Here is a 16358-nt window from a genome sequence, read left to right as displayed (position 1 = left end):
TCCATATACACAGATAATTAAAACCCAGGACATAAGATCAAGTGATTATCAAATGCCCTAAGGTAGCTACCAACTTTAAAGCTTAGTTTCTTCTTTAAATTCACAGTTTGTCATCATTTTATGCTCACACATTTCTTTTACTTTCCTGACTGTTGTGAACTGTTTTGGAAAAAAAGTTTTCATATTTTTTTTTCCAGAATTCTTAACTTTTCTATACTGTGAGTTTTGTTCATATCACTCAGATTGTTAAATTGCCCATAAACATAAGTAATCTAGCTTCTAATACATTTTCTGAAAACAGAAAATTGCTAAGACAAGTCATTGTTTATATTTTCTTTTTTTTTTTTTTTTTTTTTAAAGATCACAAGTAGGCAGAGAGGCAGGCAGAGAGAGAGGGGGGAAGCAGGCCCCCCGCTGAGCAGAGAGCCCGATGCATGACTCGATCCCAGGACCTTGAGATCATGACCTGAGCTGAAGGCAGCGGCTTAACCCACTGAGCCACCCAGGTGCCCCAATTGTTTATATTTTCTTATCCCATCTATTTTTTTCAATAAAGTTTCTGTATTTTTTATACCTTTCTTGTCATTTTAGTTCAGCAACTGAGAAATTAACATTTTGGTAATCCTCCTATCTTGAACCAAATTACTTATAACTGCCAAGTTTATAACACTTTGGCTTTTGTATAGCACTCAACATAAAATCAGGAACTCAGCTATCTGGACATTTCTATATAATTTTCTTCCTTTTGGTCTTTGGGTGGCAGAATTGTAAACAAATGTTGATGCATAATAAATTATTCTAATTATGGCTCCAAGACATCAGAATTCTTCTACATTATTCAAGATAATGACTTATTATTGAACTGTTCAGTTTTCCAAAGACTTACAAAATTATGGTAATAATGTCTGTTGCAGGCATTTTCATTAATGTTATAAAGGCACAGTTTACCTTTTTGCTCCTTTTGAACTTTGATAATACATTAGTTTTTTCCTGGAGCAATTTTGTTTCAAAATATTATAACTGGCCGACATGGGAAAATGGAATGAAGGTAAAGCAAACTTGACCAGCAAAGGTTATAAATGAAGATCTCTACACTGAATAATCAGGTGCAAATAAAAAGGCTACAGATAAATAAATATTATCCTACAATTTCAAAAATGTGCTAGAAGTGTCAATTAGTGCTGATATCTCTTTCTAAATCTAAAGCATAATAAACAATATTATGTCAATTTTAAAGATTGATAAAATAAAGGCAGAAAGCCTTAGCTAAGGTAATAGATTCTTAGCAAATCTAGAAATGGGAAATGAATGCTTTCAGAAAATAAAAACATAAACTACTTCTCTTGTCTTACAGCTACTTAAACACTATCATTAAATAGAATAATAAAGCAACAGATTTTGGGGAACCAATTAGTTAAAATTTTTTCTAAATTTCCATAAAAATGGCACTATAATGAACTCCTGAAATAAGAAAATATGTAAACATTAGATTATAACTAGGACCGTCAAAGCCTTGGTAAAACTGTATGAAAACAGAGCCTTCAATTTAATACTGATACTATTTCAGGTCCTTGTTGTGTATACTAAACACTGGCTTAAATATGTGGACTTTAAACTTAAAGAACCCAACTTCCTCTACTCTACTCTATCCATTATGCTAAAATAAAGAACTAGTTAGGTTTTCTTTTTCACACTGGTAACGTCACTAAAGGAAGTACTTCTTTTATTTATTTATTTTTTTTAGTTTTAAAGATTTATTTATTTATTTATTCTGAGAGAGAGAGAGAGACAGAGAGAGCATAAGTGGGAGGGGCAGAGGGAGAAGAAGAAAGAATGCTAAGAAGATGCCACACGCAGCACAGTGCTTGATATGGGACTTGATCTCATGACTCTGAGATCACAACTTGAGCCAAAACCTAGAGTTAGATGTTTAACCAACTGTGCCACCCAGGCACCCCAAGAAGTACTTCTTTTAATTTCTATTTAAAAAAACCTAAAATTAAAAAAAAAAAAGAAGTTTACTAATTTGCTGATTTTTCATATGGTGCTTAAAATAATAAGAGTATAAAACTAAAGAGGGAAAAAAGGCTTGTCCACCCCTGAAACACACACAACAGAATATATAATATAATCTGTGCTTTAAAAGATGGATAGGATGATATTTCTATTACTCTGGATATATGGAAAGTTATTCACCATACTTTGAAGTTTGTCCCACCATACTTTGAATGTGTATAGGCAAGGGAGACTAGGAATCTTCCTATCCAGATTTATATTCAGCACCTTTTACTTGTTAGAACAATTGTGAAAACAAAGTAGAATAATGCACACAAAAATTATTTTATAAAACAGCAAATAAACACTTTTCAGGGAGAAAATTGTTATAGCATAGGCAACAAGGAATATGAAACTATTAACTTAATCAAAAGAAATTCAAAATCCTGCTCTATTATTTATTTCTCCAATGTACTCCTGAGATTATATGAACTTCTGTACAGACTTTCTAAATATTATTCAGACTTCTATTAGCAGTAGAGTGCTAGCCAATGGGAAACATGCTGAGCAAATAAAAGAGACTAAAAAATAAAACTCTGTCCTCTAAAGTTTATATTCTAGTGTCTGAGTAAGGCAACAATCAAAAACAACACACAAAATCAGTTAAAATTATAATTATTGCCACAAGCACTTTTCTTAATGGCAATATTTGAAGTGAGATTTAAGAATGAGTAAGGGTTAAGTAAGTGAATGTAGTTAAAAACAAACAAACAAGATATAGCTTCATATTGGGAGCATGTTTGGCAATGTAGTGAGAACAGAACATGGCATCACTGGCATTAGTAAACAAGGAGCAAAGGGATATTACTCAGAGGATGCTGGTGTGGTAAATAGGGGCATATGATCTTTATCCCAAACCCAATTAGAAATTAACAAATAGAGTGAAGACAATACAGTTTTTTTTTTTTTTTAGATTGCTCTTCAGATTAGGGCAGGCATTATGGTGAAGAAGGAATTTTATAAATGAACCAGTTAAATTATGCCAGCCTAAAGATCCATATAATTTTTCAGTAATTCTAGTAATAAAGAAGGGATAGTCTTTTCTGATCTTTCCGACTATAATTCAAGCAGGCAAACAGATATTCCTCCATTTTATGGAAAGTGAAAGAATGGCTTCTTCACCTCAGTTCAGTCCTATTCCATGGGATATGTGTATCCCACTATCTATTCAAATATATGGACCAACAATGTCGATGTTGTGGCAATATACAGCAGATCACTGCATTTCAAATTCTTCCATATGCAATGGGGTGTGTCAGTTGAAAAAACAAAACTTACATTGACTAACCAGTATACTACATGCCAACTCAAACTTGGGTCTACATATCAGTAAACTGAGGGCCCCTTGAAAGCAAGCATACCCCTCATACTAGGTTCTCAATCAATGATTATGGAAATAAAAAACTTATCTATCAAACATATGTGTTATAAACCTACACTTTCCCATAATAGACCAAAAAGTCCCATAGGATCATAAACTTTTTTTTTTTACCACTTAGAGAATTTCGGTCCTGATTTATGGTCCACAGTCTCAGGATCAAAATATCAGTTGTTAAGTCAAATCCAACAAGAACATTAGATTCCTTAAGAAGAGTTATTTATACTGCTTGACTCCAAAATTATTAGCCATGTTACATTCTTAGTGGATTTGATAATAGACTAAACAATTATAGAATTATTTAAACCAAAAAAAAAAAAAAGGTGTGGAATGTAGGAATATACTGAGATTTACATAGTAAGATTATTCTACTGAAAATATTTTCCTTTACTGACATAATACATGCTGTCACAGAATATTCTTTAAAATAAATGTGGCATAATATCCTCCTATCTTCATAGCAATCAGAAATACATATTGTATATCCTGGCTTCCTTGATCTTTAAATTTATGTAAAGTATTAAAATAATTTTTAAAAGCATATATATTATGCATCTTTAATTAAGGAAATGCCAAAATTTAAAATGCCATATTCCTAACTATTATGTTGTTTTTGGTACAAATGTGAATGAGACAGTTTTCGTAATTTCACTGTCTGCTGCTTAATTATTAATGTACAGAAATGTAACAGATTTCCATACATTGATTTTGTATCCTGCGACTTTACTGAATTCATCAATCAATTCTACTCGTTTTTTTGTGGAATCTTTAGGGTTTTCTATATAAAGTATGATGTTATCTGCAAATAGTAAGAGTTTTTTTACTTCTTTACATAATTGGATGCCTTTCAATTCTTCATGATGTCTGATTGCTGTGGCTAGAACTTCCAGTACTATGTTGAATAAAAGTGATGAGAGTAGACATCCTGTCTTTCTCCTGACTTTAGGGGAAAAGCTCCCAGGAATAATCTTCACAAGAGAAGTAAAAGACCTGTACTCTGAAAGCTGTAAGACACTGAGGAAAGAAATTCAAGATGAAACAACGAAATGGAAAAACTTTCTACGCTCATGGGTTGAAAGAACAAATATTGTTAAAATGTTTATACTACTCAAAGCAGTCTACACATTTAATGCAACCGCCATCAAAATACACAGAACTAGAACAAACAATCCTAAAGTTGTTATGGAACAACAGAAGACCTCAAATAACAAAAACAATCTTGCAAAAGAAAAACAAAACTGGAGGTTTCACAATTCCAGATTTCATATTATATTACAAAGCAGTAGTAATTGAAATAAATTAAATGAAATAAATAATAAATGATATGAAATAATGAAATAATAAATGGATTTGTTTATAAATGAAATGAAATAAATATATAATGAAATATATATATTAAAATATATATCTCTATATATGAAATATATATAATGAAATATATATAAAAAATATAAACTAAATGAAATAAATTAATTAAATGAAATAAAGTACTGGCATAAAAACAGACACATAGATCAATGGAATAGAACAGAAAACCCAGAAATAAACCCACAATTATAATGTCAATCAATGTTCGACAAAGAAGAAGTGAATATCCAATAGGAAAAAAAGACAAAAAAGACAGTCTCTTCAACAAATGGTGTTGTGAAAACTAGATGGCTGCATGCAATAAAAAAAAAAAAAAGGACCAATTTCCTACACCATACACAAAATAAACTCAGAATGGATTAAATATTTATTTTTTTTGAAGATTTTATTTATTTATTTGACAGAGAGAGATCACAGTAGACAGATAGGCAGGTGGACAGAGAGAGAGGGAAGCAGGCTCCCTGCTGAGCAGAGCCCGATGCGGGACTCGATCTCAGGACCCTGAGATCATGACCTGAGCCGAAGGCAGCAGCTTAACCCACTGAGCCACCCAGGTGCCCCTGGACTAAAGATTTAAATGTGAGACCTGAAACCATAAAAATCCCTGAAGAGAGTACAGGCAGTAATCTCTGACATTAGCTATTGCAACAATTTTCTAGATATGTCTCCTGAGGCAGGAAATAAAAGTAAAAACAAACTAATGGGACTACATCTAAATAAAATGTTTCTGTACAGTAAAGGAAATAATCAACTAAACTGAAAGGCAATCTACTGAATGGAAGAAGATATTAGTAAATGACACATACAATAAAGGGTCAGTATCCAAACTATGTAAAGAACTCATACAACTCAATACCTAAAAAACAAATACTCTAATTAAAACATTAGGAGAAAATATGAACAGATGTGTGTGCATTATTATTCAGCCATAAAAAAGGATGAAATTTTGCCATTTGCAAAAACATGGATAGAGCCAGAGATTATTATATAATGCTGAGCGAAATAGGTCAGAAAACAAATAACATATGCTCTCACTCATATGTCGAAATAAGAAAAAAAACAAATAAAATAAAAAAAAAAAGAAAGAAAGAAAAAGAAAAAGAGAGAGAGAGAGACAAGCGAGACAAACCAAGAAACTATAGAGAACAAATTGGGGGAAAAGGGGATGGGGATTAAAGAATACACTTATCATAATGAAAAAAATGATAAAAATAAAAATACAATATTCAAATTTAAGAGAAAAGTTTTTTTTTTAAGATTTTATTTTTTTATTTGATAGAGAGAGAGATCACAAGTTAGCAGAGAGGGGGAAGCAGGCTCCCTGCTGAGCAGAGAGCCTGATGTGGGGCTTGATTCCAGGACCCTGAGATCATGAACCGAGCCAAACAAAGGCAGAGGCTTAACCCACTGAGCCACCCAAGTGCCCCAAGAGAAAAGTTTTTAAATTTAATTCAATTTAATTTTTTTTCAGTGTTCCAAAATTCATTGTTTGTGCACCACACCCAGTGCTCCATGCAATACATGTCCACCACAATACCCACCACTAGGCTAACCCCAACCCACCCTCCAAAACTTCAGTTTGTCTCTCAGAGTCCACAGTTTTTCATGGTTTGTCTCCCCTTCAATTTCTCCCAACTCACTTCTCCTCTCCATCTCCCAATGTCCTCTGTGCTATTCCTTATGCCCCACAAGTAAGTGAAACCATATGATAATTGACTCTCTTTGCTTGACTTATTTCATTCAGCATAATCTCTTCCAGTCCCATCCATGTTGATACAAAAGTTGGGTATTCATCCTTTCTGATGGAGGCCTAATAATCCACTGTATATGTCAACCATATCTTCTTGATCCATTCTTCTGTTGAAGAGCATCTTGATTTTTTCCACAGTTTGGCGACTGTGGCATTGCTGCTATGAACATTGGGGAACAGGTGGCCCTTCTTTTCACTACATCTGTATCTTTGGGGTAAATACCCAGTAGTGCAATTTCAGGGTCATATGATAGCTCTATTTTTAATTTCTTAAGAAATCTCCACACTGTTTTCCAAAGTGGCTGCACCAACTTGCATTCCTACCAACAGTGTAAGAGGGTTCCCCTTTCTCCACATCCTCTCCAACACATGTTGTTTACTGTCTTATTAATTTTGGCTATTCTACCTGGTGTAAGGTGATATCTCAATGTGGTTTTGATTTGAATCTCCTTGATGGCTAATGATATTTGCAAATGACATTACAGACCAAGGGCTGATATCCAAGATCTATAAAGAACTCCTCAAACTCAACACACACAAAACAGATAATCATGTCGAAAATGGGTAGAAGACATGAACAGATACTTCTCCAAAGAAGACATACAAATGGCTAACAGACAAAACAGAAAAGTTTTTAACAAGTTAAAGTCATTTCAATTTCATTTTTGATTTTTTGAAAGAAAAGGGACCTTTAAAAATGTGAGACTTTCAAAGAGTGAAAAAAAATCAGATTTGCATACCATGCCTTCATTGTCCCATACAGTTTGTATCCTCCTCATTGACCCAAAAGTATATTTATAGGCTGAACAGCCCATTAGGAATTATTTTATTATAGCACAAAAATGGAATCAATACCTTTGATGATTCCATTGTGACCTGATTTGGGCAGTGGGGGGATTAGGAAGGAGAAGGGGCAGTATGTCATTTCTATTAAACTTTACACAAGTTTTATGCTGTCCTTTTCCCTTAGCATTTATTTTAAATGCATATCTAGGACATTTGTAAAAGTTCTAAAGTGACGAACAAGTCAAATATCTAAGAAACATGACATCCTTACAGATAAAATTATGGGTTTGTTTTGATCTTGAAGACTTGGCACCAAGCACTTATGGTGGTATCTTTCCTGATATATTGTGTCAATTCAAGAATAAAAGTTACAACTTAGTAAAGAGTCTTTTCAAAACAAATCCAGAAGTTCAGTCAGATCATAAAATATACTGACACTCATAACAGAACATTGTATTTTTTTTCATTGTGTGCGTTGTTTTTGTCACAAATGGCTAAGTTCTACAGTTTGAGTAATGCCTAAATATAGAAAATACTAAAAACTGTATTGAGGTATATTTATTCCACCATTTAGATTATCAATAGTCACTATAGAGAGTAACTATATTAAAATGGGCATGAGTTTGAAAGTTTGAAAGATAACTCTTTCCTAAACCATCATTGAAGTCTCCCTAATCTTGCTTTTCTTACACTTGACAATCCCAAATACCATGTAATGAGTCAAACATGCCAAGGTGTACAAATTATCCTTTAAGTAATCAAAGCAGCTTTAATGACATCTATATAAAAATCTGGGTCAGGAGATTGATACCTTTTTAATAGGCAATTATTAGGTCACTCTTCCCAACATGCATTTGGATTTTTGATTATTTCAGAGGATTCAGAGCACACCATAATGGTCTTGTTGATAAAGATCACCTGACTGCTCAATTCTTATTTTAAATATCATTCATAATTAGAATATAAGCCTATCTAGTATCCCAAATGTTATTTTATAATAATATAGCATTCTGCTAATAAACGCAGATCAATGCCATATCTATCAATTTTATCTAGTTTTTTTTTTTTTTTTTGTAGTGTGTTTGGAAAGTTAGTAAAAAGTTATAAGATCTTTGGGAATGCTGAAAATGAAGCAATGGAAGTGAATGACTTCTTCAAGAAAACATGAAGTTAGATATCATTTTGAGGCCTGTATTCATTTTGACACACTAGTGCCTATCCTTAAACTAAATAATCTTCTTAGGCTATAATTCAAACTTCTGTCAAAAACCTTGCAAGCCTACAACTGCATGTTCCCATATGCATTGTTCTTCTTACACACCATCTGCACCTGTGTCTATGGTGAATTACAAGGAAATGTAAGCATGGTGGGTAAAAGATTGCCTATGAAGACAACATAAAGCTCAACACAGAGAAATTTGGCATAGCTGCATACAGCTGGGAAGTGAAAACAGCAGATGGGTTATGTTGACTTCCTAAAATCAGAAATGAGATGGTTTATATCTAACAAGAAATTTACATAGCCTCTAAGGCAAAGGCATTGCAGTCTTTGCAAATGATAACTAGAAAATATTAAGGTGACATTCTTGAAACTGTATGCCAACAATAGTGTAACTGGCAAGAATTTTATAGATAAATTCCTTCCCTCCTCCTTTCTTTCCCTCCTTCCTCCCTCCCTCTCTCCCTTCCCCCTCTCTCTTCTTTCTTTCATTTCTTCTTTCTTCCTGTCTTCCTGACTTCCTCTCTCTCCCTTCCCCCCTCCTGCCCTCTTCATCTTTCTCTCTCTCCCATCCTCTCTCCCTTCCTTCCTTCCTCCCTCCATACCGTACCTCTCCCCTCCCTCCCTCACTCCCTCCCCTTCCTCCCTTCCTCTCCTGTCCTCTCCTACCCTCTCTCTCTTCTCCTCTCCTCTCCTTCCTTGCTTCCTTACCTTCTCTCTTTCTTGTAAAAAGGAGAAGGTAGCAACAAATAAGATCAAAAACTATTTGTATGTCACAAAGCTTACTTTACAAATAAGTCTTCTCATACATACATAGAATATATAAACTATTATGATTATATGAATAAAATAGAATATTTACTGCCGTAACTAATAAAAAATTCAAGAGCATGAATATGTATAGTTTTATTTGGTTGGTTTTGTGTGCTTTGTTTTCCATTTTTGTATTGAGCTATAGTGTTCTTATAATGTAAGGACAGATAATCAAAAAAATGCTGATATTCTGTATGCTGAATTTACAAGCAACATTTAGCATTCACTTAGTAAAGACTTCATAAGACCCCCTTTTCTGATAATGACTTGATCAATAATAGAAGATATAAATGCATGATTTAACTTCTTGTGATAGAATATTTAGTTATAACAGTGATAATAATATAGTTTCCTACCAAGTGCTATACTAAATTAAACATTTTTTACTAATTATGGAACTATGTATTACTTAATTTCTATGAGTTATATCAGGAACTATGAACAGATAAACTTCTGCAGATCAATAACTACATGGCTAAACAATCATATTATTTATTGTTGCAACAACAAGTTCAAATTATAGAAAGCTATTTGAAATAGTTTTTAAAAAATACTTTCAAGAGAAATTTTTAGGGATCAAGATATTAGTATATTATTATTTTGTTTTAAACACTTTCTAATTCTTCCCTCCTTTGTGTGTTTATTTGGTTCTGTCAGCTCCTACTGTCTCTGAGAGAATTGCAGTGGCAAGGGTCAAAGGCTGAATGGTTTCCTGCACTTATTCCCCCCACTTATATAATTTCAGTATTGTTGGTTTTTATCTTAGTTACTTGAAGATCTATATAAATGAGCTTCCTTCTTTAACTGTCCTTTCATTTCTATAGCAGGAATAACTTTTCCCCATATCTAGAAGGAAATGTTCGAGTTTATATGACTGCGTGTGTAATAAAAAATGTCAAAATACACATTTCTCAGATTAGTTTCATATTCCACAACCACCCATCTCTGTTTTAATGGTCATTTGGCTGTCTGGAATCAGTATCCCAGACCATTTGAAACTGTTTAGTCCTTGGTAAAATTGCTCTGCTGTTCTTTCTCAAACGGTTCAAATGGAGCAATCATTGTCAAGGTGATCTTGAGTTTTTGAAAGAGAAAAAAAAAATAGACAAAACTTATACTTTCTGAAGAGCTATAAAAAAGTAAAATACACATTTAAGGAATACCAAACATGACTTCTCCATGACAGGCATAAAACTTCTCCTAAGGCCCTTATAAAAATTTCTTATTTCAATATTGATAAGAATCACATTATTCATTTTCAATTCTAAAATCACATTTGTTTTTAAATTAGAATAAACAGGGATAATGCTAGACACAGGCAGAAAAAATAATTATCTACATGTCTCAAGGGAAGCTGAAATGCACTGTCTTCACAAATATTTTTTTTCAAATCTTTTTGATGTTCTTTTGTGTCATTGTTTGATATAAATTCAGTAAAATACTTCCATGATGAAATGCAAGTAAACAGGGATTTACAGTATATCTTAAATTTACTTTATACCTTAGTATAGAATACATGTCTCTTTTTCTCCTAGTTGAGTGTTAAATTATAAAAAAATCTAAATTAGAACTTTGTTGAATTATATTGGAAATAGGTAATTTTAGAAAAAAAATATTTTGGGGGGTATGAAATCTAGGTAGATTGGCTAGGTCCTATAGGAAATATTCTAGGATGTCAAAGAAATAAGATTAATGGACGATGAGACATGAACACAAAGGAGGTAAAGGAGCATCAAAAACACCATTATTGATTTAACAAATTTGTTGACAGTTTTCCATAACATTACATTGAAAAAAAGATAGAAATAGTCTTTTTTTTTTTATGTGCAAATGCTGACCCGCTGGTAATGATTCAAAAGACTGTTGGCAATGAGTTTTGGGGTTGAACAGGAAAGGCTCAACGATTTATGCAAATTGTCTGCAGCCAGCTCAGGAAAGCCTTGTTGCAGTGGGCCAGCATTGAATTTGGCAGTCTTCCCTTTTTATATACCTATTTATCTTTCCAATTTTGCTTTTTTTCACTCATCTAGTTCCCCCCCCCATATACCTTATTATTTCTACCTAAGTTATATGGTTTCTCATTTAGTTAATTTTTCCATGCTACAGCCTATGCTAATATATTTTTATTTCTGTAATATTGCAAACTATGCTCAGCTAAAATTTCTTTAGCTAGAGCTCATGACCCTTTTTTTAAACCAGTACCAAATAAATTTCTACCAGATGATACGCAAAACTTTTCTGGCTTTTAACTCATTCATTGTACATTTAATTTAATCATTTCACTTTCAAAGCAAATGTTTGTTTTTTTTCTATATTTTTATTATCATAGATTTATATTAATGACAGTGTCCTAAAAGTTATCTTGTCTTACTTTCTTACTTGGTAAATTCTGTAACTGGATCCTAGATTATTAGAGATTTATTCAGAGAGGTTATATAACTAGTTAATGGATAAAATTTGGGGCTAAGGTCATAGAGATGATTTTCTAATGTTTTCCAAGATCATCTGTAGATTTTCTTGGTATGATACACCTTTTAGGGCGTTCTTAGTCTAACACACGTCATCACACTTTCAGTGTTGCATGATATCTATCAGTTATGCACTGTTAGTGTTTCTAAAGAGCTGAATTTTGATGTATAGACATCTGAATGTGAGCTTTCTCAGCTGAAATCTATAATCAGTTATTTTATTAGAGAATCACCTAGAATTCTGGGCTCTAGTAACTTCTTGGGTTTTCTCTAGATTTCAACTTGATGCTGTTTGGCAAAACTACTATTGTAAGAAAGACTGATGTTACAGAGAACTGGGTTTAAATATTTTTTCCACTCAGGTGATATTTGACCTAGAATTCTCTTCCTACCCCTCAGAATATGTTCTTTCAGGACTGCAGTTAACTCTGTATATTTTGTGTTAGATGAAACTATCTTATCTGTGGTCTTGGCTGGTTCTCATTGACTCCAACCTCTTCCAGAAAAAAATCCAAATCATATTTCAGGGTTTTGCTTCATCCAGTAATTATTATTAGTTTAAAGATTTTACTTATTTGTTTGACAGAGAGAGAAACAGCAAGAACAGGAACACATGCAGGGAGAGTGGGAAAGGGAGAAGCAGGCTTCCCACTGAGCAGGGAGCCCAATGTTGGGCTGGATCCCAGGACTTGGGGATCATGGACTGAGCTGAAGGCAGACACTTAACAATTGAGCCACCCAGGCGCCACTGCTTCAGTGAATTAAATACCCTCAAGCTATCTCCTCTGTGTTAGTTTTCAGCTTTCTAAGAGTTTTTACTCTCATAATAAGTCATTGATGTTGGCTAGAATAAGCTTTCTTGAATAACAGATAAACAAGCAGACATATGTGACATTTCATATTGTGATATTGGACTTATTACTTATTATTAGTACTATTTTCAGTGTATGTGTGAGTCTTGGAGAGATCAGTGTAAATAAAAGCAGTGAATCACAAGTTTTATTTTGGAGACCATAATAGTCACAGACATGTCCCACGTGACATACTTCCTTTGAGTGAAGAGATTATTTTGGGAAGTGATTGGGTCTATGTGTATATATGAAGGCTGAATTGTTAGTCACTAGGCATATTTAAAAAACCTATTATTTTGTAAATTTTAATCAGAAATATCTTATAAGTATTATGATAAATATATAATAAGAAATATGCATATGTATATATATTTCATGTGAATGTATGCAATTTAAATTTTTTTTTGAAATTTGGACCATTTTTTCAAAACCATTTACTTCAAAGCGTAATTATCAGGAGCTAGTCCCTAAGTGTATACTTTTTGTTGTTCTTGGAATTATTGATCACCTTTAAAATATAATTATTTTCCAATATTGTATCTTTGTATTTTGTTTACTTCATGCTTGAGATTGTAGAATTGACTCAAGTTCTTGGCTTTATATAAACAGATTTCAAATTTGTTACTGCTTATTCTAAATCCTAAAGTTCTAATAGGGCTTGATAATATGAGACACTAGCTCTTAGAATCAGATCAAGATCGGAGATCAGATCAGAAGTTGGATGCTTAACTGACACAGCCCACCCAGGTGCCCCTGAATATTGGCAGTTTTAATAATAATGAAAAGTCATAAGTAATGTCTAGTGTTTCCATATTAAAAATTGATGATCAATATTTATTTGTTCAAATTTGCCTAATGTAAATTGAAAACACAATTATATATATTTTTCCTGATAGTGTCTTTTTTTTTTTTCAAGTTTTCATTTCAATTCCAGTTAGTAACATATAGTGTAATATTAGTTTCAGGAGTAGAATTTAGTGACTCATCACAACACCCAGTGATCATTGCAAGAAGTACATTCCAATCACCCATCTAGCCTTATTACTCTCTGCATTTTCATACTACATATTTTAATTTCGTATTTTTTCCTTCTCCTCCTCTATTTTCTTCTTCCTCCTCATTTTACTTCTCCTGTCTTCTTAATTTTATTGCCAAGCATTGAGAAAGGATTATCCCTTTAGTTAGGTCTTCTAGATTTAGTTCTGCTTATCCCACTCTACACACCACCTTTTTTTTTCCTCCAGGAGTTTCAGGTGTAAAGCATAGTAATTCAACAATTCTATACATTACTTAATACCATAAGTGTAGCCACCATCTGTCACCATATAATGCTATTACAAAATTACTGATAGTCCCTATGCTGTACTTTTCATTTCTGTGACTGTTTTATAACTGAAAGTTTGTATGTTTAATCCCCTTCACTGCACACTATCTTTTTTTGATGCTAATGATTTACTTTCAGTTTTTTATTCTCAATAACTTCCAGATTTTTTTTTCCTTCTTCTGAGGCTTGTATATGACTCTCCAGGAGAATTTAACAATATCTTGTTAAATTTTTCTGTTCAATATTTCTTCTTTTATTTATTTTCATAAATAAATAAAATTCATACCTCTTCTTTTCTCACCTCTCAGTTCACGTTTTCTGGTTGATACAACAATGTTTGCCGCTTGTCATTCTGTTGCAATGACAAGGTAATGTGAAGGTAATACAGGTACCCTCCAACCCCTTTTCAAAATTTATGTTACACTAGTTGGCTTTTATTAAAGCCCTACAGTAGTATCAATTTTTGCTAACTGAAAGAAATCTGAAAAGGATTTTCACTTTTATGAAACAAGGCAGAAAGTGAAAACAGTGTTTAGTATTTATTTTGCAGTGAGTGCCCTGAGTAGGGAGAGTAGCACTGCCTCGCTGGGAACTACACTCAGCATCTCAGCATCAAGCCACCATAGCTTTCAACTGCCTGTGAGCATCTGTGCTTGATATCTCAATTAATTTCATGCATCTGTTGGCAAGATATGTCCTAAGAAAAGCCCAAGAGAGGTTATAGTTTGGGTCTAGAAACAAATTTTTTTCCATATAAATTAATTATAATTGCTGCTTCACTTTACACCATTTTGGCTTACAAAAGTTGCTTAAGGGTGTGCCTGAGTGGTTCAGTCAGTTACGTGGCTGTACTGAGCTCAAGTCATGATCCTAGAGTCCTGGGTTTGATTCTCCCCCTGCCCCATCCAGCCCCAGATCAAGCCCCGCATCAGGATCCCTGCTCAGCTGAGACTCTGCTTCTCCCCTTCCCACTTCCCCTCCTCCCTGCTTATGCTCTCTCTCACTCTCTCTCTCAAATAAACAAATAATATCTTTAAAAAAAGTTTCCTTAAGAATGCTCTACTTACGGATAGTGAGAGAAAACCAGTATATTTTCTGTTCTATTATGGAATAAGGTGCTATTTTATTTGAGTTAACATTTGCCATAATTATCAAATTTTAAGTTTTAAATTTTTCTATTAATAATCCCTAAAAGGAACCCCGTGTTCTACTTAAGATGTTCGTCAATAGAACGATAACACAATGAATAAAATACAAGCATGTCATATACTAATTTTAATGTTACTATGTTTATATACATAACAAATATACTAATTCATGAGAAAGTAGCAACAGATAATTATAAATAATCTGATTTAAATTATTTTCCTAGTAGTCCTTATTCAAAGATTTAAGAACTAAAAGTTGGACAGTTACTGAATACCACTAAGTAGATTTTAAAAGTTGGATAGTTACTGAATACCACTTTGGGGAGGGTATGTGCTTTGGTGAGTGCTGTGAAGTGTGTAAACCTGGTGATTCACACACCTGTACCCCTGGGGATAAAAATATATGTTTATAAAAAATAAAAAATTAATTAAAAAAAAACACTACAATGATATGGAGATCTATTCCCTTTGGGATATAGTGGGATATAGTGGAACTGCTCAGTATGAACACAAGCTGGAACATATAATCTACTTTACCTTTATTAAGAGCTAATTGCTTGGGTCATGAACTCCTATAAAGTGAATATTTCCTAGTAGACCTAAATTACTTTTTCTAGGTATGTTTTCCCCAAAATTCTTATTATGATTTCTTATGATTAAATCTTTGAAATGTTGCTATTCAAGTATTCTAACTTCATTTCATATTTCTAATGGCAGTGGGGGAAAAACGTAATTAAACAATTATTTTACCTCTAGTCACTGTTATTTAGATTACTTTTTAGTTCAGGATATGGCAGTGTGAATCAGGCATTCACATACCATATGGCACATCTTAAATCACTGGTATTCACACGTTGAAATAAGCATGGGTATAAGTGGTGTCTGATTAAACCTGAGTGGACTTCAGAGAAACCCATGGGGTCTATATGCCCAAATTACATTTGAAATTAAATAGAGCTTCTCAACACCTTTGTTTTACATAAGATCTTTAGAAGTGAGACCTAATCATGTGGAAATTAGGAGAGAGAAAACGGAAATAATGGAGTTTCTATCATGCCAATAGATAGATGGATAAAGATAAAATTACATTTATAAAACAAATAGTTCATGAACAGAAATATTTACCTACTTCAGAATTTTTTAACAAAACATAAAATGAAAATCTATCTTTGGGCAAAGCTGTCTACCTTACTGATAT

This window comes from Mustela nigripes, chromosome 12, assembly GCF_022355385.1.
Source record: "Mustela nigripes isolate SB6536 chromosome 12, MUSNIG.SB6536, whole genome shotgun sequence".
In the NCBI taxonomy this organism is placed as follows: domain Eukaryota; kingdom Metazoa; phylum Chordata; class Mammalia; order Carnivora; family Mustelidae; genus Mustela; species Mustela nigripes.
Note: the sequence above shows the minus strand (reverse complement) of the source record.